Below are 23622 nucleotides of genomic sequence, written 5' to 3' on the forward strand. Positions count from 1 at the left end.
GTGAGAACTGATGGGTCGGTAAACTAGATCAGGTGAGAACTGATGGGTGGGTAAACTAGATCACTTAAAAACCAAAAGGCTTAATAGATTCTTAAAAATCTGTTCACTAGGTCACAAATGAAACACTAATGAAATACTTCAGTAGGTCTCAAAACACTGAAGACATTGTTAACTAGGTCTCATAATACTTTTACACTGAAGACATTGTTAACGAGGTCTCATAACACTGAAGACATTGTTAACGAGGTCTCATAACACTGAAGACATTGTTAACGAGGTCTCATAACACTGAAGACATTGTTAACGAGGTCTCATAACACTGAAGACATTGTTAACGAGGTCTCATAACACTGAAGACATTATTAACTAGGTCTCATAACACTGACGGTCTCATAACACTGAAGACATTGTTAACGAGGTCTCATAACACTGAAGACATTGTTAACGAGGTCTCATAACAATGAAGACATTGTTAACTAGGTTTCATAACACTGATTACATTGTTAACGAGGTTTCATAACACTGATGACATTGTTAACGAGGTCTCATAACACTGAAGACATTGTTAACGAGGTCTCATAACACTGAAGACATTGTTAACCTCTCTAGGATAGGTGGCACCAAATCGTCCCACCTACGTAACAGCCAGTGTAATCCCGTGGCGCGTTATTCAAAAACCTCAAAAATGCAAAAGTCAATTTTTCAAACATATGACTATTTTACACCATTTTAAAAGAAAAGACTCTCGTTAATCTAACCACACTGTCCGATTTCAAAAAGGCTTTACAACGAAAGAAAAACATTAGATTATGTCAGCAGAGTACCCAGCCAGAAATAATCAGACACCCATTTTTCAAGCTAGCATATAATGTCACATAAACCCAAACCACAGCTAAATGCAGCACTAACCTTTGATGATCTTCATCAGATGACAACCCTAGGACATTATGTTATACAATACATGCATGTTTTGTTCAATCAAGTTCATATTTATATCAAAAACCAGCTTTTTACATTAGCATGTGACTAGCATGTGACTAGCATTCCCACCGAACACTGCCGGTGAATTTACTAAATTACTCACGATAAACGTTCACAAACAGCATAACAATTATTTTAAGAATTATAGATACAGAACTCCTCTATGCACTCGATATGTCAGATTTTAAAATAGCTTTTCGGTGAAAGCACATTTTGCAATATTCTCAGTAGATAGCCCGGCATCACAGGGCTAGCTATTTAGACACCCAGCAAGTTTAGCACTCAGAAAAGTCACATTTACTATAAGAAAAATGTTATTACCTTTGCTGTCTTCATCAGAATGCACTCCCAGGACTTCTACTTCAATAACAAATGTTGGTTTGGTTCAAAATAATCCATAGTTATATCCAAACAGCGGCATTTTGTTCGTGCGTTCAAGACACTATCCGAAAGGGTAAATAAGGGTGACGAGCATGGCGCAATTCGTGACAAAAAAATTCTAAATATTCCATTACCGTACTTCGAAGCATGTCAACCGCTGTTTAAAATCAATTTTTATGCCATTTTTCTCGTAAAAAAGCGATAATATTCCGACCGGGAATCTGCGTTTAGGTAAACAGACAAAAGAAAATAAAGCATTCAGTCGACTCGGGCACGCGCCTAAGCCCATAGTACTCTGATCGGCCACTTGCCAAAAGCGATAATGTGTTTCAGCCAGAGCCTGCCTCGATATCGTTCAGCTTTTTCCCGGGCTCTGAGAGCCTATGGGAGCTGTAGGAAGTGTCACGTTAGAGCAAAGATCCTCAGTCTTCAATAAAAAGAGCCAAGATGAAACACCACTCGTCAGACAGGCCACTTCCTGCATGGAATCTTCTCAGGTTTTGGCCTGCCATTTGAGTTCTGTTATACTCACAGACACCATTCAAACAGTTTTAGAAACTTTAGGGTGTTTCTATCCAAAGCCAATAATTATATGCATATTCTAGTTACTGGGCAGGAGTAGTAACCAGATTAAATCGGGTACGTTTTTTTATCCGGCCGTGTCAATACTGCCCCCTAGCCCTAACAGGTTAACAAGGTCTCATAACACTGATGACATTGTTAACGAGGTCTCATAACACTGAAGACATTGTTAACTAGGTCTCATAACACTGATGACATTGTTAACTAGGTCTCATAACACTGATGACATTGTTAACTAGGTTTCATAGCACTTTTAATCTGATGACATTGTTAACTAGGTCTCATAACACTGAAGACATTGTTAACTAGGTCTCATAACACTGAAGACATTGTTAACTAGGTCTCATAACACTGAAGACATTGTTAACAAGGTCTCATAACACTGAAGACATTGTTAACTAGTTCTCATAACACTGAAGACATTGTTAACGAGGTCTCATAACACTGAAGACATTATTAACTAGGTCTCATAACACTGACGGTCTCATAACACTGAAGACATTGTTAACGAGGTCTCATAACACTGAAGACATTGTTAACGAGGTCTCATAACACTGAAGACATTGTTAACTAGGTCTCATAACACTGAAGACATTGTTAACGAGGTCTCATAACACTGAAGACATTGTTAACTAGGTCTCATAACACTGAAGACATTGTTAACGAGGTCTCATAACACTGAAGACATTATTAACTAGGTCTCATAACACCGAAGGTCTCATAACACTGAAGACATTATTCACTAGGTCTCATAACACCAAAGACATTATTCACTAGGTCTGTCACGTAGAGTAGGCCAGAAACCTAACCTCTATCAAATAAAAAGATGGCGTATCCTCAAAAGTACTTCTGTGCGAAGGTGTTTATTTACAGAGTATTTGCATAGTGAATCCGGAAGAAAAACAGTACTGCCATGAAAGGTATACATTAAGGGGACAGCTAAAAAATTTTTTAAAAAAAATGGTGCCCCCATCAACAACTCAATCCAAAATGGTTCCCCCCCTTGAACTGAAAGAGAGGCTCCTTTTATAGGGGAAGCCCCTCCCATCAGAACATACTAATTAATTAAGCAATTAACCTTCATCAAAGCCTTCATTTTCCACTCAGCTAAACATACTGAATTATATACACTGTGACACGTTTCTCATGATATACAATATACCAATATAGCAAGTTTACAAAATCCCATCCCTACTGACATGGAGTCTTCCAATATGCCCATTCACATGAACGAGCCATTCTAGGACAGGCACTACAAAGCCAGCCCGATTACCGTAGCTCTGGTCCTTATCCCAGCCATACCCGGAAACTACAGAGACTGGAGAGAGAGAGAGGAACAGAATCAAACAAACAACTCACTCATCCATAACATTGACAAGTACAATAAACGTTGTTTAAATTAAACATGAACTCTTGTCTGTATATTCTTTATACCATAAACTGTTACTGACGGGAGGTAAGAATAAAGTGTTTAATTAATGTATGTACTAAGACGGAGAAGTTAACTTGTGTGTCGACCCACATTGTTAACGGAGCTGATAACAGAGCAGGGAGGCGAGATGAATGTGTGTGTGTGTGTGTGTGTTAGTGTACCAAACGCTGCCCGCGGCCAGTGACAGACTTTTCCATCACAAGGTCTCATAACAGTTTAGCACTGATGAAATTCTTCAGTAAATCTCATAACACTGATGATATTGTTTACTAGGTCTCATCAAACTGATTACATTGTTAACAAGGTCTCATAACAGTTTAGCACTGATGAAATTCTTCAGTAAATCTCATGACACTCATGACATTGTTCACCAGGTGTCAAAATACTTTTAAACGGATGCCATTGTTCACTAGTTCTCATAACACTAAAGTCATTGTTCATTAGCTCTCAAAATATTTTTAAACAGATGACATTTTTCACTAGGTCAAATAGAGCTTAGGGCTAGGCCCCTTTTTTTCTCCACTTCCTGTCTGACTGACGTGCCCAAAGTAAACTGCCTGTTACTCAGGCCCTGAAGCCAGGATATGCATATAATTGGTAGCATTGGAAAGAAAACACTTTGAAGTTTGTAGAAAATGTAAAATATTGTAGGAGACTATAACACAATAGATACTGTAGGAGAAAATCCAAAGAAAAACCAACCAGAATGTTTGTTATTTTGAGAGAAAGGTCATATTGAAAATTAGCTCCCTGGATGCAATTCCCATGGCTTCCACAGGGTGTCAGCAGTCTATGTTCAAGGTTTCAGGCGTGTAACTTCAAAAACGAATAAGAAATATCCGTTTTAGCAGGACACAGTCTTGGAAATTCGTGTTTCCGCACGCTATGAAGACATTACGCACCTGCTAAAATCGGTTTCCTATTGAACATACTTCTTTCCATAAGAAATATTATAGTTTGGTTACATTTTACGGTATCTGAGGAATAAATAGAAACGTATTTTGACTTGTTGAAACAAAGTTTAGTGTTACATTTTCGGATTCCTTTCTCTGCAAGTTGAACGAGTGGATTACTCAAATTGATGGAACCAACTAAACAGAAGGATTAATCTAACAAAACGACGCTACATGTTATAGCTGGGACCCTTTGGATGACGAATCAGAGGCAGATTTTCAAAAAGTAAGTGAATATTTAATCGTTATTTGTGAATGTATGAAACCTGCGCTGGTGGAAAAATACTTTGATGTGGGGCGCCATCCTCAAACAATCGCAAGGCATGTTTTCGTTGTAATAGCTACTGTAAATCGGACAGTGCAGTGCGATTAACAAGAATTTAATCTTTCAGCTGATATAAGACACTTATATGTACATAAATGTTTAAAATCCATATTATTTAAATTGCGCGCCCTACAGTTTCACCGGAAGTTGTCCCACTAGCGGGACCCCTAGCCCTAAGTTAACACTGATGATATTGTCTCAAATAGTTTTACGCTGATGATATTGTTCACAACGTCTCATAATACATTTAAACTGATGAAATTGTTCGCTAGGTTTGATAATACTTCTACACTGAAGACATTGTTAATTAACTAAGTCTCATCAAACTGATAACATTGTTAGCAAGGTGTCATAATAGTTTTGCACTAATGATGTTGTTAAATAGGTCTCATAATATTGATGACGTTGTTCACTAGGTCTCATAATAATTTTACACTGACTACTTTGTTAAAACCTCTTTGGGCTAGGTTGGGAGCTAGCCCCCCATCTCGACAACATCCGGTGAAATTGCAGAGCGTGAAATTCAAAATACAAAATTCGTAATAATAAACATTCATGAAAATACAAGTGTCTTACATCGTTTAAAAGCTTAACTTCTTGTTAATCCAGCCGTTTTGTCAGATTTCAAAAAGGCTTTACGGCGAAAGCACACCATGCTATTATCTGAGGACAGTGCCCTGCGTACAAAAGCATTACAAACATTTTCCAAACAAGCAGAGGCGTCACGAAAGTCAGAAATAGCGATCAAATAAATCACTTACCTTTGTAGATCTTCCTCTGTTTGCAATCCCAAGGGTCCCAGCTACATAACAAATGGTCGTTTTGTTCGATAAAGTCCTTCTTTATTTCCCCAAAAAGTCAGTTTAGTTGGCGCGCTTGATTCATTAATCCACCGGTTTCCCTCGTTCAAAATGCATAGAAACCAATCCCAAAAGTTACCAATAAACTTCGTCCAAACAAGTCAAACAATGTTTATAATCAATCCTCGGGTACCCTATTATGTAAATAAATAATCAAATTTAAGACGGAGAATTGTGTCACGTCCTGACCAGCAGAGGGAGTAATTGTATTAGATTTTGGTCAGGACGTGGCAGAAGGGTATTTGGTTTATGTGGTTTGGGGTGTGTGTGTCTATGTAGAGGGGTAGTTGATTTATGTATTCCGGGGTTTTTGGTCACTGTTCTATGTTTATGTATTTCTATGTTCTGTCTAGTTTAGTCTATTTCTATGTTTAGGTAATTGGGGTGTGGACTCTCAATTGGAGGCAGGTGTTTTCTAGTTGCCTCTGATCTGACGTTGATTGACTTGTTTGGATAAGTTTATTGGTAACGTTTGGGATTCATTTTGTATTCATTTTGAAGGAGGGAAACCGAGTGGATTATTGACTGAAGCGCACCAGCTAAACGGAGTTTTTATGGATATATATTTCCACTGTTTTTAGCACCATCCATCATTCCTACAATTCTGACCAGTTCCCCAGTCCCTGCCAATGAAAAACATCCCCACAGCATGATGCTGCCACCACCATGCTTCATTGTGGGCATGGTGTTCTTGGGGTGATGAGAGGTGTTGGGTTTGCGCCAGACATAGCGTTTTCCTTGATGGCCAAAAAGCTACATTTTAGTCTTATCTGACCAGAGTACCTTCTTCCATATGTTTGGGGAGTCTCCCACATGCCTTTTGGCGAACACCAAATGTGTTTGCTTACTTTTTCTTTAATCAATGGCTTTTTTTCTGGCCACTCTTCCATAAAGCCCAGCTCTGTGGAGTGTACGGCTTAAAGTGGTCCTATGGATAGATACTCCAATCTCCGCTGTGGAGCTTTGCAGCTCCTTCAGGGTTATCTTTGGTCTCTTTGTTGCCTCTGATTAATGCCCTCCTTGCCTGGTCCGTGAGTTTTGGTGGGCGGCCCTCTCTTGGCAGGTTTGTTGTGGTGCCATATTCTTTCCATTTTTTAATAATGGATTGAATGGTGCTCCGTGGGATGTTCAAAGGTCTTTGGTCTTCATGGTGTCGCTTGCTTAGTGGTGTTGGTGTAACGACTGTCGTCTAATGGGGACCAAGATGTGTGACTTGCTCATATTTATTTTTATTTAACTCAAAATCAAACAAACAACAAAACAACTGTAAACAGTCCCGTCAGGTGCAACATACACAAAACAGGAAACAACCACCCACAAAAACACCCCTACTAAATAGGACCTTCAATTAGAGGCAACGAGGAACAGCTGCCTCCAATTGAAGGTCAACCCAAGAAACTTAAACATAGAAATAGACACACTAGAACAAACATAGAAATATACTAACATAGAACATAAACTAAAAACCCCACGAAACACATAAAACAAACACACCCCCCCTGCCACGCCCTGACCAAACTACAATAACAAATCACCCCTTTTACTGGTCAGGACGTGACAGGGGCCTTTCAGAACAGGTGTATATATATATATATACTGAGATCATGTGACAGATCATGATACACTTAGATTGCACACAGGTGGACTTTATTTAACTAATTATGTGACTTCTGAAGGTAAATGGTTGCACCAGATCTTATTTAGGGAATTCATAGATACACGCACCACTTTTCCGTTTCTTAATTTTTTAATTTCTTGAAACAAGTTATATTTTTCATTTCACTTCACCAATTTCGACTATTTTGTGTTTGTCCATTACATGAAATCCAAATAGAAATCCATTTAATGACATGTTATAATGCAACAAAATAGGAAAAACGCCAACTTTTGCAAAGCACGGTATATGATGCATTATACAGTGTGTATAGACTATTATAAAGTGTGTGTAGGGTATTATATAGTGTGTATAGGGTATTTCATGTATTATAAAATGTGAATAGGTTATATGGTATATTATATAGGGTTTATGGTAAATGATATGGTGTGTATAGTGTTTAAGTTGTATTATATAGTGTGTATAGGGTAATGGTGTGTTATAAAGTGTTTATAAGGTATATGGTATATTAGGTAGTGTGTATATTGTCGTGTCTTTGGCATCATTTAACTGAAAGATTTATTTTTGTAAAGAATTCTCTGTAATTATTATTACGTGATTAAACTGTAACTGTAATTAACTAGGATGTCGGGGCACCAAGGAAAATGTTCAGATTACAAAATTATAATATTCCTAATATAACCTTCAGATATTTTAATATCTGATCAATTAGTCTTCTAATTAATTAATTATTCTTTACCTCACGTTAGTCTCATTCCAAACATCGTAAATTGTTGGTTATCTGCACGAACCCAGTCTTCACTATGAGTCATCTATACATCAATTTTCTTAAATCATTTATTTACTATCTAAATAATCACAGAAATGCACACAAACAAACAGTTGACATAGTTACAAGGAAATGATAGGGGAATGTGCCATAGTGGGCTAAACATGGCGGTTTGGTGGACAAAAGGGAAGTGGGGGTCAGCTGAGATAAAAGACACTACAAAGTTGATAATTAAAACAATTGAAATGCTAAGCCTTTGCACATGAACGCTCACTCATTCGGGAATAATTGCAATCAATATATATATTTACGCTCAGTGTGTCGTCCTGATCTCTGTTGGAAAGTTAGTTTCTGTTGGAGAGTTTGTCCGCCCTCTCTCTCTCTCTCTCTGCCGTGGTTAGAATGGATAGTTCAGAGTAACATTCAGCAATGTTGTTATAGAATAGATGTTTCGGCGGTTGTCGGTCTACGCGTTCAATGATGCCGAATCCCTAGCTGCAGACTAGTAATTAGTATCAAAGATTTGTTCTTATTCTCTCGGTTAGATAGTCTCAGAGTTTAACCACGTGATATGGTTAAGAATTCAGCAGTGGGCTCAAACCTTAGGCCTCTCATAATTGAGGTAAGGTTGGTCTCTACTTAAGGACATTACATCAAAGTTGGATCAGCCTGTAGTGTGGTTTTCCACTTTAATTTTGAGCGTGACTCCAAATCCAGACCTCGATGGGTTGATAAATTGGATTTCCAATGATTATTTTTGTGTGATTTTGTTGTCAGCACATTCAACTATGTAAAGAAAAAAGTATTTAATAAGATTATTTCATTTCCTCTCGTAATTGGTCTCAAGATAAATTCCCAAGGTGGGGTTTATATTCGGAAGAGCAGAAAGGGGCGGTCCCATGACGCCAGATCAATGTATGCGCTCACGGGGCGGGCCCATGACTTAGTTAAACCTTAAACAGAAATACAATTCTCTCACATTAACATCATTACATAGCATCACATCATTTCACAAATAGTTTCATCTTTACTCATTCATTTTATACAATAATTAGATGCAGACCTCACAACTGAGACTCTTGTATAAACAGGGTTATGGTAATGTGGCTGTATTGTCTCTCATGAGTTTCACAAAATTGTACCAAACGGACCAGTTCGTAGCTGGCTACTTCACCGACCTTTTATACATTCACCGACCTTTTATTCATTCTCCAGAACATGAATATTGTTCAGATCTCAAGTTCTGTGAGGTGGAAGAAATTCCTTTGTTCTCTCTATGAAAACGCACTCCCTCTCTATACTGTCTGGCCATGAGGAAGAATCTCCTCCAGGAATTTATAACAGCAGCCTGGGTGTAGGAGAGAGAGAGATGGAGGGGAGTGGTGCAGAGAGAGGAGGATGGTGCTCGCTGTACCCAAAGAGGGCAATGTCATGACAATATGATATGTGGTATATTTTAAATGGTATATAATAAAGTTTATATGGTGTATTATATAGCGTTTTTAGGGAATATGGTGTCTTATGTAGAATGTATAGTGTATATGTTGTATTTTAAATTATGTGTATATGGCATATGGTCTATTGTATAAGGTCCATGGTGTATTATATAGTTTGTATATGGTATATAGTGTGTGTAGGTTATATGGTATATTATATAGTGTGTATTGGGTATATGTTGTAGTATATAGTGTGTACAGGGTATATGGCGTGTTATATAATGTGTATAGGGTATAAGGTGTGTTTAAAAGTGTATATAGGGTATTTGGTTCATTATATAGTGTGTATTGGGTATTATATAGTGTGTATTGGGTATGTGGTGTATTATATTGTTTGTATTGGAATAATGTTTTATTATATAGTGTGTATTTAAGTGATAATGCCCGAGAAGCTGGTGATTGGAGGACATATTGGTGTTGTTCGGCCCGAGATGAAGTTGTCTCCTTATAGTCCCGACACAAATCAAGGGTTGCTAGAGACGTGACCCAGTCGGTGAGTCTTTTTGTTCTGTATCTTTGGACGCAACCCATTCGTTCATTCTTTTTGTTCTGTATCTATGGACGTTCTAAATGTTCCATTGCCATACTGGCTGGCAACGTTCTTATCCCTTGCTTGCTAGCTAGCTAGCTACTGCTAACTTACAGTCAGGTCAAAAAGTGCAGAAAGAATATCAACAGTAGCTGCATTTGCATTTGTTTATTAAGCTGTTTTTTTTGCATTTGTTTAAGCTATTTGGATACATCCACAACAATGAGCTAATGAGGCGTGATTTCACCTGGCATAGAAAATGTGCTCACTCGTCAGGACACTGTTGTTCAGTGGAGCTAGCCGAAAACACAGCTACAATAACACAATCACTTCAAACTGAAGCTGGAAAGACTGAAAATTAGCTGCGCTTCATTTGACCTTTTTTCAATTTACCTTTGTTTTGTACATATCCATAAAAATGATGCCAGTTGATTCATGATTTCTACTGGCTAAGAAACGCTGCCTGTCTGTCCGTCTCGTCCCGGCTCCTGACTCGTTCATTACGATGGGACAGCTGGAGATCGAAGTTCAATATTGAAGCAATGTTGCAAATGTTGAAGAGACAGACAGTAAGGTTTGTACAAATCTCAGCTGTTGAAAACTAAATGTTAGTCTAAAATAAATATGAGAGAATGTCTAGATGCTTTTTATAGTAGAGATCAAGTTTATAAATTGCCTGGCTGGGCTGATGAGACCGTGGATTGTGCAGTCAGATGGAACAGTGTAAATAGGCATTTTAACATCATAGATTTAGCCGGTTGCAACTTGTGGAATAGACACCGCCTGGTATGTGATTTTAACCAGCATTCAGGATTAGACCCACCCGTTATATAAAGTGTATATACTGTATTATGTACGGTATATAGTGTATTATGTACTGTGTAAATGGTGTATGTGTCACGTCCTGACCAGTAAAGGGGTTGTTTGTTATTGTAGTTTGGTCAGGGCGTGGCAGGGGGGTGTTTGTTTAGTGTGTTTCTGGGTTTTTGGGCAATGTTCTATGTTAGTCTATTTCTATGTCGGTGTCTATGTATTCTATTTCTATGCTTAGTTTATTGGGTTGACCTTCAATTGGAGGCAGCTGTTCCTCGTTGCCTCTAAGTGAAGGTCCTATTTAATAGGGGTGTTATTCATTGGGATTTGTGGGTAGTTGTTTCTCCGTATAGTCATTTTGTCCTTACGGGACTGTTTCTAGTCGTTGTTTTGTTGAAGTGTTTTGTTTCGTTTCTTTAATAAATAAGAAGATGAGCATACACATTCCCGCTGCGTTTTGGTCTACTCCATACGACGAACGTGACAGAACTACCCACCAACAACGGACCAAGCAGCGGAGGAAGGAGCAGCAGAGGTATCAGGAATCGTGGACATGGGAGGACATTTTGGACGGGGCAAAACCATGGCACCAGGCTGGGGAATACCAACGCCCTAAGGAGGAGCTGGAGGCAGCAAAGGCGGAGCGACGCCGTTACGAGGCATTATACGCGCCGATTGGCGAGTGCGAGAGGCTGCCCCCCCCAAAACAAATTGGGGGGGCACATGGGGAGTGTGGCTAGGTCAGGCAATAGACCTGAGCCAACTCCCCATGCTTATTATGGGGAGCGTTTGGCGGGGAGAAGAGCGCCGGTCTATGCGGAAGTGCGTACGATCTTGCCCATGCGTACGCACAGTCCGGTGCGAGCGATACCAGCCCCCCGTAAGTGCCGTGCTAGAGTGGGCATCCAGCCTGGGAGAAGTGCGCCGGCACAATACATCTCACCACCAGTGCGTCTCCTGGGTCCAGGCTATCCTGCGCCTGCTCTACGCACGGCAGCCATCAGGCCTCTGCACAGTCCAGTTCGCCCTGTGCCAGCACTCCGCCCGTGCAGGGCTATTGTTACAACCCAGCCAGGATGGGTTGTGCAGGCTGTGCGCTCCAGACCTCCAGTGCTGATTCATGGCCCAGTGTATCCAGTTCCTGCTCCTCGCACTAGCCCTGTGGTGCGCGTCCCTAGTCTGGTGTCTCCAAAGCCAGCCCCACGCACCAGGCCTTTAGTGCGCAGTCCCCGTCTAGAGCTTCCGGCGACAGTTCCCCGTCTAGAGCTTCCGGCGACAGTGTCCCGTGCAGTGCTTCCGGTGACGTCCTACAGTCCAGAACCGACAGAGACGGACCACAGTCCGGAACCGACAGAGACGGCCCACAGTCCGGAACCGGCAGAGACGGCCCACAGTCCGGAACCGGCAGAGACGGCCCACAGTCCGGCGCAGCCAGAGTCGCCCGCCAGTCCGGCGCAGCCAGAGTCGCCCGCCAGTCCGGCACAGCCAGAGTCGCCCGCCAGTCCGGCGCAGCCAGAGTCATGCATGGCCACGCAGTCATGGGTGAACAGTGAGTACAGGAGGAAGCTTAGCACAAATCTTTTGAGATTTTGAGGATCAGTTTTGAGGATCAGTGAAGTTGAGGTGCTATTTCCTACCTTCACCACCTGGGGGGCGACCCGTCAGGAAGTCCAGGACCCAGTTGCACAGGGCTGGGTCCAGACCCAGTGTCTCTTGCTTAATGATGAGTTTGGAGGGTACTATGGTGTTGAATGCTGAGCTGTAGTCAATGAACACCATTCTTACATAGGTATTCCTCTTGTCCAAATGGGATAGGACAGTGTGCAGTGCGATGGTGATTGCATCATCTGTGGATCTTTTGGGCTGGTAAGCAAATTGAAGTGGGTCTAGGGTGTCATGTAAGGTAAAGGTGATATGATCCTTGACTACTCTCTCAAAGCACTTCATGATGACAGAGGTGAGTGCTAAGGGGCGATAGTAATTTAGTTCAGTTACCTTTGCTTTCTTGGGTACAGGAACAATGGTGGACATTGTGAAGCAAGTGGGGACAGCAGACTGGGATAGGGAGAGATTGAATATTTCCGTAAATTCTCCAGCCAGCTGGTCTGCGCATGCTCTGAGGACGTGGCTAGGGATGCAGTCTGGGCCAGCAGCCTTGCAAGGGTTAACACACTTAAATGTCTTACTCACATCGGCCACGGAGAAGGAGAGCCCACAGTCCGGGTTGGTAGCACTGTGTTATCCTCAAAGCGGGTGAAGAAGGTGTTTAGCTTGTCCGGGTGCAAAATGTCTGTGTCCGCGACGTGGCTGGTTTTCCCTTTGTAATCCGTGATTGTCTGTAGACTCTGCCACATACGTCTCGTGTCTGAGCCGTTGAATTGCGACTCCACTTTGTCTCTCTACTGACGTTTTGCCTGTTTGATTGCCTCACGGAGGGAATAACTACACTGTTTGTATTCAACCATATTCCCAGTCACCTTGCCGTGGTTAAATGCGATGGTTCACGCTTTCAGTTTTGCGCGAATGCTGCCATCTATCCACAATTTCTGGTTTAGGGTAGGTTTTAATAGTCACAGTGGGTATAACATCTCCTATACACTTCCTGATAATCTCAGTGTCCGTATCCGTCTATTCGGCTTTGTTGTTCTCAGAGGCTACCCAGAACATATCCCAGTCCGCGTGATCAAAACAATGTTGAAGCGTGCATTCCGATTGGTCAGACCAGCGTTGAATAGTTCTTAGCACGGGTACTTCCTGTTTGAGTTTCTGCCTATAGGAAGGGAGAAGAGAATTATCTTGGGAGGTAATACGGTCAGCATTTGATTGTGAGGTATTCTAGGTCGGGTGAACTTAAGGACTTGAGTTCCTGTATGTTATCACAATCACACCATGAGTAGTTAATCATGAAACCGCCCTTCTTCTTTCCTGGAGAGATATTTATTCCTGTCTGCGTAATGAACTGAGAACCCAACTGGCTGTACCGGCTCCGACAGTATATATCCGGAGAGATAGCCATGCTTCCGTGAAACAGAGTATGTGTATTATGAAATGTGTATGGGGTATATGGTGTATTATGGAGAGTAAATGGTGTATTATATCGTGTGTATAGGGTATATGGTGTATTATAAAGTGTGTATAGGGTAAACAGTGTATTATAAAGTGTGTTTAGTGTGTATAGGGTATATGGTGTATTATATAGTGTGTTTAGTGTGTATGGTGTATTATAACACTTTATAGGGTATATGGTGTATTATATAGGGCATATGGTGTATTATATAGGGTATATGGTGTATTATATAGGGTATATGGTGTATTATATAGGGCATATGGTGTATTATATAGGGTATATGGTGTATTATATAGGGTATATGGTGTATTAAATAGTGTGTATATGGTATATGGTGCATTATATAGTATGTTTATGGTATATGGTATATTATATAGAGTATATGGTGTATTATATACTGTAGTTTGTATAGGGTATATGGTGTATTATAATTAGTATATTGCATATTATATAGTGTATATGGTGTATTTTATAGGGTATATGGTGTATTATATAGGGCATATGGTGTATTATATAGGGTATATGGTGTATTATATAGGGTATATGGTGTATTATATAGGGTATATGGTGTATTATATAGGGCATATTTTGTATTATATAGGGTATATGGTGTATTATATTTTTTTACATTTACATTTTAGTCATTTAGCAGACGCTCTTATCCAGAGCGACTTACCTATATGGTGTATTAAATAGTGTGTATATGGTATATGGTGCATTATATAGTATGTTTATGGTATATGGTATATTATATAGAGTATATGGTGTATTATATACTGTAGTTTGTATAGGGTATATGGTGTATTATAATTAGTATATTGCATATTATATAGTGTATATGGTGTATTTTATAGGGTATGTGGTGTATTATATAGGGCATATGGTGTATTATATAGGGTATATGGTGTATTATATAGGGTATATGGTGTATTTTATAGGGTATATGGTGTATTATATAGTGTATATGGTGTATTATATAGTGTATATGGTGTATTATATAGGGTATATGGTGTATTATATAGGGGTTATGGTGTATTATAAAGGGTATATGGTGTATGGTGACTTTAACCTCCCCACGTCTACCTTTGACTCATTCCTCTCTGCCTCCTTCTTTCCACTCCTCTCCTCTTTTGACCTCACCCTCTCACCTTCCCCCCCTACTCACAAGGCAGGCAATACGCTTGACCTCATCTTTACTAGATGCTGTTCTTCCACTAATCTCATTGCAACTCCCCTCCAAATCTCCGACCACTACCTTGTATCCTTTTCCCTCTTGCTCTCATCCAACACTTCTCACTCTGCCCCTACTCGGATGGTATTGCGCCGTCCCAACCTTCGCTCTCTCTCTCCCGCTACTCTCTCCTCGTCCATCCTATCATCTCTTCCCTCTGCTCAAACCTTCTCCAACCTATCTCCTGATTCTGCCTCCTCAACCCTCCTCTCCTCCCTTTCTGCATCCTTTGATTTTCTCTGTCCCCTATCCTCCAGGCCGGCTCGGTCCTCCCCTCCTGCTCCGTGGCTCGACGACTCACTACGAGCTCACAGAACAAGGCTCCGGGCAGCCGAGCGGAAATGGAGGAAAACTCGCCTCCCTGCGGACCTGGCATCCTTTCACTCACTCCTCTCTACATTCTCCTCTTCTGTCTCTGCTGCTAAAGCCACTTTCTACCACTCTAAATTCCAAGCATCTGCCTCTAACCCTAGGAAGCTCTTTGCTACCTTCTCCTCCCTCCTGAATCCTCCTCCCCCTCCCCCCCCCTCTCCTCCCTCTCTGCGGATGACTTCGTCAACCATTTTGAAAAGAAGGTTGACGATATCCGATCCTCGTTTGCTAAGTCAAACGACACCACTGGTCCTGCTCACACTGCCCTACCCTGTGCTTTGACCTCTTTCTCCCCTCTCTCTCCAGATGAAATCTCGCGTCTTGTGACGGCCGGCCGCCCAACAACCTGCCCACTTGACCCTATCCCCTCCTCTCTTCTCCAGACCATTTCCGGAGACCTTCTCCCCTTCCTCACCTCGCTCATCAACTCATCCTTGACCGCTGGCTACGTCCCTTCCGTCTTCAAGAGAGCGAGAGTTGCACCCCTTCTGAAAAAACCTACACTCGATCCCTCCGATGTCAACAACTACAGACCAGTATCCCTTCTTTCTTTTCTCTCCAAAACTCTTGAACGTGCCGTCCTTGGCCAGCTCTCCTGCTATCTCTCTCAGAATGACCTTCTTGATCCTAATCAGTCAGGTTTCAAGACTGGGCATTCAACTGAGACTGCTCTTCTCTGTGTCACGGAGGCTCTCCGCACTGCTAAAGCTAACTCTCTCTCCTCTGCTCTCATCCTTCTAGACCTATCTGCTGCCTTTGATACTGTGAACCATCAGATCCTCCTCTCCACCCTCTCCGAGTTGGGCATCTCCGGCGTGGCCCACGCTTGGATTGCGTCCTACCTGACAGGTCGCTCCTACCAGGTGGCGTGGCGAGAATCTGTCTCCGCACCATGCGCTCTCACCACTGGTGTCCCCCAGGGCTCTCTCCTATTCTCGCTATACACCAAGTCACTTGGCTCTGTCATATCCTCACATGGTCTCTCCTATCATTGCTATGCAGACGACATACAATTAATCTTCTCCTTTCCCCCTTCTGATAACCAGGCGGCGAATCGCATCTCTGCATGTCTGTCAGACATATCAGTGTGGATGACGGATCACCAGCTCAAGCTGAACCTCGGCAAGACGGAGCTGCTCTTCCTCCCGGGGAAGGACTGCCCGTTTCATGATCTCGCCATCACGGTTGACAACTCCCTTGTGTCCTCCTCCCAGAGTGCTAAGAACCTTGGCGTGATCCTGGACAACACCCTGTCGTTCTCCACTAACATCAAGGCGGTGACCCGATCCTGTAGGTTCATGCTCTACAACGTTCGCAGAGTACGACCCTGCCTCACACAGGAAGCGGCGCAGTTCCTAATCCAGGCACTTGTCATCTCCCGTCTGGATTACTGCAACTCACTGTTGGCTGGGCTCCCTGCCTGTGCCATTAAACCCCTACAACTCATCCAGAATGCCGCAGCCCGTCTGGTGTTCAACCTTCCCAAGTTCTCTCACGTCACCCCGCTCCTCCGCTCTCTCCACTGGCTTCCAGTTGAAGCTCGCATCCGCTACAAGACCATGGTGATTGCCTACGGAGCTGTGAAGGGAACGGCACCTCCATACCTTCAGGCTCTGATCAGGCCCTACACCCAAACAAGGGCACTCCGTTCATCCACCTCTGGCCTGCTCGCCTCCCTACCTCTGAGGAAGCACAGTTCCCGCTCAGCCCAGTCAAAACTGTTCGCTGCTCTGGCACCCCAATGGTGGAACAAGCTCCCTCACGACGCCAGGACAGCGGAGTCAATCACCACCTTCCGGAGACACCTGAAACCCCACCTCTTCAAGGAATACCTGGGATAGGATAAAGTAATCCTTCTAACCCCCCCCTTAAAAGATTTAGATGCACTATTGTAAAGTGGTTGTTCCACTGGATATTATAAGGTGAATGCACCAATTTGTAAGTCGCTCTGGATAAGAGCGTCTGCTAAATGACTTAAATGTAAATGTAAAACACACACACATTTCATATGACTTCAATCTTTTTGAACCAGTTACACACTGCTGTTGCTAACCTAAAACACTTTTAGCAAGTCTAATTGTCAGTGATTAGAGTACTGTTGGTAGAGCATGGTGTTTGCAACGCCAGGGTTGTGGGTTCGATTCCCACGGGGGGCCAGTACGAAGAAGAAAAAAAAAATGTATGAAATGAAATGTAAGTTGCTCTGGATAAGAGCGTCTGCTAAATGACTAAAATGTCAAATGTAAAAATGTAAAGTGCAACTATACAAACACTACACAAGACCAATGCTGCAGACTAAGGAAAATATCATTTATTTCTCTCCATATACCCAAATCAGTCAACATGTCAAGATGGAGAATCACAACAAAACACGTCCCAGTTTTCATGCTACTGCAGTAGTGTGCATAACACTGTTAGCTCAGCAAACAACAGACACATGTAAAATACTGTATCCAGTACAGGTTACAACTACAGTAAATAACAACAACAACAAACATTAAAAATAATCTGAAAAAAACTGACAATATTGTACAGAAAATACTACAGTAAATTAATACTATACATTATCTCTTCGCCTAGCTGGATCTGGCCAGAGAATGTCATCAACATCACAAGCAATATCCTCATTAGTAAGACAATGCCAGGAAGAACCGTCTTGAATGTCGAATCCATCCTTGCACAGCTGCGGCGTCGACTTGGTCACAGGCGTCTTCCATGGCCTGAATGAGGGGTTACCTGAGCCCGGGGCTGGAGATCGTAAGCCTTCCACCGCCATGCAGAGAAAAACTATTCGATAGGGTTTAGAAACGGAGAGTATGGTGGAAGGTATAGTACTGTCAACTGTGGATGGTGTTGAAACCAGTTCTGGACCAAAGCAGAGCGGTGGAATGACACATTGTCCCAGATGACAGTGTATTGCATCTGGTGCATTTCATTACCTGCTGTGACGATGTGGTGTAGTCGGTCCCAAAGAAATGTGAGAATGTGAGGTGTGTTGTAAGGGCCCATTTTGGCATGACGGAGGAGAACCCCATGCTGTGAAATGGCAGCGCAAAGGGTGATGTTACCCCCACGTTGCCCTGGGACATGGATTATAGCCCTGTGGCCAATGATATTTCTGCCTCTCCTTCTTGCTTTTGTGAGGTTGAACCCTGCCTCATCAATATATATGAATTCATGCAGGATTTCCTCAGCATCCATCTGCAAAACTCCCTGAAATACAGTGAAAAGACAAGATTGTGTAGTTCAGGATAGGTCTAGTATACAGTCAATGTAAAAAAAAGTCATGTGTGCAGTATGCAACATCACAGTGCTAAAGTGAACAATACAAACCTCCACATACTCATGCCGCAGCCGTTTGATACTCTCTGAATTCCGCTCAACAAGGCATCTCGATAAAGTTGTTTTCATTTGAACCTGATGTCTTTTCAGGATGCGTGCCAGTGTTGACTGAGAGACCTGATGGACATTATTGAAAATGGCATGGTCACCGATAATGTTGGCTTGTAGTTCTCTGAGCCTGATAGCATTATTGTCCAAAACCATGTTTATTATCTCTCTCTCGCTCTCTTGTTCTTGAATGTGAATATGGGCCCCCTTCCTCCTCGTCGTTCCCGACTCTCAATCCTATGTAGAGAATAATACATGTAACTTACTGTACAATGTCACAGGAAGGGGTATCACAAGTGCTGATATGGTGCATACAATAAGCGGCTGATTACTGTTGACTGTAGACAGATCTTCTTTTACATGTTTTCCTGTCGAAAAAGTCCTTATGACAGATGCCACTGGTATATCTGCTAAGATTTGGCTGAACTCTCAGTCCAGCCTCCCTCAGCGTCAATCCGTGGTTCACAACACGGTCCACTAGTGTTGCACGAATGTCATTTGATAAGTTTGGTCCTCTTCTTCTTTGTGCACGTTCTCCTCCTGCTTCAGGTCTTCCTTCGACCTCTGGCTCGGCCTCTGCCTCTTCCTCTACCTCCTTCTCCTCCTCTGTGTTCTCCTCCTCTCACCCTCACTCTTCTTCTGACTCCTTCCATTTTGGTTGAAGGCAGGTGAACCTACCTGCTGCATTTTTATAGTGCTTAAACCTGATTGGTGTGTCTACAATTTAGCGATCATGTGTTTGTGCACCTGATGGCTGTGTTTAACAGATTGGCTCATAGGTGTGGTCATTTTACAGTCAGTGCTTTGGAATTGCAAGGAAGTGACATCATGATCATACTTCCGTGTCTGATGTATAAAAGTGTGTTTTGTGTTTTGCAAATAGTGTGAAGCTGACAATGTGCTTACAGTTGTGCAAATCTAGCCTTGTGTTTTGCTCCTTGAGTGTAAGGTTTTGCTAATTGTGGGAAAAGTTAAATTTTAGTGTGTAAGCAATCGTAAAAAAAACCTGTAATCATTATCGTCAATGCCAGCCGCCAAATTATAAAGCTCAAAGAGCGTGTAAGTGTTTGTGTGTGTGCGTGCTCGTGTGTGCTCGTGTGTGTGTGTGTGCTCGTGTGTGTGTGTGTGTGTGTGTGTGTGTGTGTGTGTGTGTGTGTGTGTGTGTGTGTGTGTGTGTGTGTGTGTGTGTGTGTGTGTGTGTGTGTGTGTGTGTGTGAGGCCTTCTGCAGTTTAGTGTAGAGATGTATGACTCATCCCCCAATCATGTGACTCATCAATCACTGCAGCTCCTTTCGTTTTCCCTCTCTCTCTCTCTCTTCCTCTCTCTCTCTTTTCCTCTCTCTCTCTCTCTCTCTCTCTCTCTCTCTCTCTCTCTCTCTCTCTTTTCCTCTCTCTCTCAATTTCCCGCTCTCCCTTTCTTTTCCTCTCTCTCTCTTTTCCTCTCTCTCTCTCTCTCTCTCTCTCTCTCTCTTCCTCTCTCTCTTTTGTTTGTCTTCCTCCCTTTTTCTATTTTGTTCTCTCTTTCTGATGTTCTCTCTCTCCCTCTACCTTGTTTTCAATCTCTTTCTCCCTCCTTCTTTCATACTGTCTCTGTCTTTTCTCTGTTTTTTTTTCTTCTCTTCTTTCAGATTCACATATTATTTCTGAGGGTAGAGTCTGACAACCCCTACTTAGACTGCCTTTACACAGGCAGCCCTGTTCTGGAAGCCAGAAGAACATTCTCCGTTCGTACAGCGTTGTGAGGTATACAGATCCCCTGTTCTCAGTTCCATTCCCAGAGGTCTGCGTGATGGACGGCTGGATGTCACTCTCCGTCTCTAATCAGGGACTGATTCAGACCTGATAAACCTGGGCTGTGTTTACAGGGGCAGCCCAATTTCTGATCTCTCTTCCACTAATTTGTCTTTTGAACAAAGAGGAAAGTGTTGGTAACCAGTTTATAGGTAGTAATAAGGCACCTTCGGGGGTTTGTGGTATGTGGCCAATATATCACGGCTAAGGACTGTATCCAGGCACTCCGCATTGCATCGTACGCAAGAACAGTCCTTAGTTACATGATTGGGGGGGATGAGTCATACATCTCTACACTTAACTGCAGAGGGCCTCACACAGACACACACACACACACACACACACACACACACACACACACACACACACACATAGAACTCGACTGCAATACAAAGCTCTAATGTGCATCAAACTGTCCAAAAATGCATAAAAATAAAAAAAACCACTGAACTTTAATAAAATAGTTGCTTTTATTTTTTCTTCTTAAAGCAAAACTAGTCATGGGTCATGCTGTTATGTACACGTTGCACAGAATCGCATTTATTTCACATGAACTGTACATCTTACAAGGAGATATGGTCACGACAACACAACAGTCCTTTCACAGGACGGAGCTTTTCTCTGGCCCCCGAGTTTTACATTCTCACTTTTTTTTTTAGATCACAATTGAATCGGAGAAACAAACACCACTACGTATTTCTCCTCACTGGATATTTTTTTAAATTTTTTTTAGTAAAAATGTATATTTTATTTTTTATTTTTTTATTTTTTAAGTAGAAAGACGTGCAGATTTATCAGGTCAAGCTGTCCTAGCTCACCCTCCCTCCTCTCCCCTCTTCCTCTTCTCCCCTCTTCCTCTCCTCCTCTCCCCTCTTCCTCTCCTCCTCCTCTCCCCTCTTCCTCAGGGCTCCCGAGTGGCGCAGCGGTCTAAGGCACTGCATCTCAGTGCTTGAGGCGTCACTACAGACACCCTGGTTCAGATCCAGGCTGTATCACATCCGGCTGTAATTGGGAGTCCCATAGGTCGGCGCACAATTGGCCCAGCGTCGTCTGGGTTTGGCCGGTGTAGGCCGTCGTTGTAAATAAGAATTTGTTCTTAACTCACTTGCCTAGTTAAATAAATGTTAAATAAAAATAAAAAATCCTCTCCCTTCTTTCTCAGTATCCTTTGGAAATAATATGACATATTGACTTCTAGTAGTTGTCAGATGGAGGTGTGTGTTCTCTCCAGAAGTAGTGAATAACTGGTCCCTCTATGGAAGTCTATCAGGTCCTTGACTAAGGAGACTTGGGTCCTACTGTCTCTCTGTGCTCACATCACTATGGGTCCACAACAGACTGCCTACTACTGAGTCCACCATCAACAACTATAGAGCTAACAGCCTAGTTGATAGATTCGTTTTCTTGTTTTAACACTATCCCAAACCTTAGTCCTAATCTTAACCAGTCTGAATGAATGTCTTAACTGTTAACTGTCAAGGTATTTTTGCTTCAACCCTATTTCAAAACCTGTAAACAGGCGGAATGAATGCAATCCTAAATAGGTTAAAAAATAAAAATGTTTAAAAAAAAGGACTTTTGTCCATAATACGTTAAAGTCTATTTCCTATGTCGGTATTATTATGGTATTGGTATTAGAACAGGTTAGACTCATAACATCTCTATCTGAAGAGTCCTGGAATCTATGACTGTATTTGGTACCTTAGTAAAAGATAAGCTGATGTTGTAACAAAAACAAAAAAAAAACACAACTCAAGAACAGACAATTTTCCTGAATCTCTGAAAGAAAAGACACTGTAGACGGGTTGGTTGTTTAGCAACGAAACCCGAGGCGTGGGCAATCTCTGGGGCAACGGGGCTTAACATGTCAACTATATTTAGTCTCCAAATGTTTCCTGAAAAACATAAATACATTTGTACAACGAGCACTTGTTGTCTCGCAAATATATCGTTGCAGTTGTTGGTTAGCTAGCTAGCTAGCGATTTTTATGTTTGTTTGTTGCCATATTAGCATAGACAAGAAAAATCAGTCAATACACCTCAAAAAAAAACAAGACATGGTATCAACAACAAGATTACAACGAGCCGAAAGGAGTTTCTCGTCATCGTTTCTACTTTATCTGGACATCGGGAATCACAACAACACGTGTATATTTCTGGCCCCCATTGAAGCGTTGTCAGCTAACCCGTCTATAGATGATTCTGTAAACATCTCCATGTTGTTGGTTCTAAACCCCCCCCCCCCCACCACCCCCCTTTTCCAAACTCTCTGGACGTGCCCCAACGTCAGAGACAGACCTGAATGAAAAGCAGACAGCCAGCAGCTCCGCTTGACCCGGATCGAGCCCGGAAGTTCTGACTCTTTAACGTCAACATCTCCCCATCCCCTTGCTCCTCCTCCCTCCTTTCCCTGGTCACAAATTTAAAAAATAAATAAATAAATAAATAAACGACAAAGTGAAAAACAATCTTTCATCATCACCCTCTCTTTCTTTCTTCTGTCCATCCAATCCTATCCTTCTCTCTCTCTCTCTCTCTCTCTCTCTCTCTCTCTCTCTCTCTCTCTCTCTCTCTCTCTCTCTCTCTCTCTCTCTCTCTCTCTCTCTCTCTCTCTCTCTCTCTCTCTCTCTCTCTCTCTCTCTCTCTCATCTAGCCTATTTACTCTCTACCCTCCCCCTGTTTGGTCCCTTTTGTCCTACGGTAGTGTCTGTCTGTCCTTCTGTCTCTAGTACATTCTGCGTTTCATGTATATTTTCGATATAAAGTTCTCCAATTCCTCTTGACTGTCCAGCTGTGGAACCAGCCCATGGTCGTCTTCATAGTCCTCTCCTGCCCTCCCCCAGCTACACCCAAGCCCCCAGGCCCTGGTGGGTAGTAGTACTGGGGATGCCTGCCCCTGTTCTGGGGGGAGAGGGGTTTAGGCAGGGGCTGATATGTCCGTGGGTGTGGCAGGATGTAATTGGAGATGTAAGGAGAGGAAGGAAGACGGGGTGGGAGGGGCTGCTGTCTCCAGCCATGCCTACTTCCACCTCTGG

The 23622-nt window shown here is 42.4% G+C and overlaps 1 protein-coding gene across 1 annotated transcript in view; it reads left to right on the forward strand.

Moving 5' to 3' along the window:
* Positions 1-23622, forward strand: part of LOC145859277 (uncharacterized) — a 296534-nt gene that overhangs the window by 214776 nt on the left and 58136 nt on the right. The window lies entirely within an intron of this gene.

This window comes from Salmo salar, chromosome 11 (assembly GCF_965601325.2).
Source record: "Salmo salar chromosome 11, fSalSal1, whole genome shotgun sequence".
Classification (NCBI taxonomy): domain Eukaryota; kingdom Metazoa; phylum Chordata; class Actinopteri; order Salmoniformes; family Salmonidae; genus Salmo; species Salmo salar.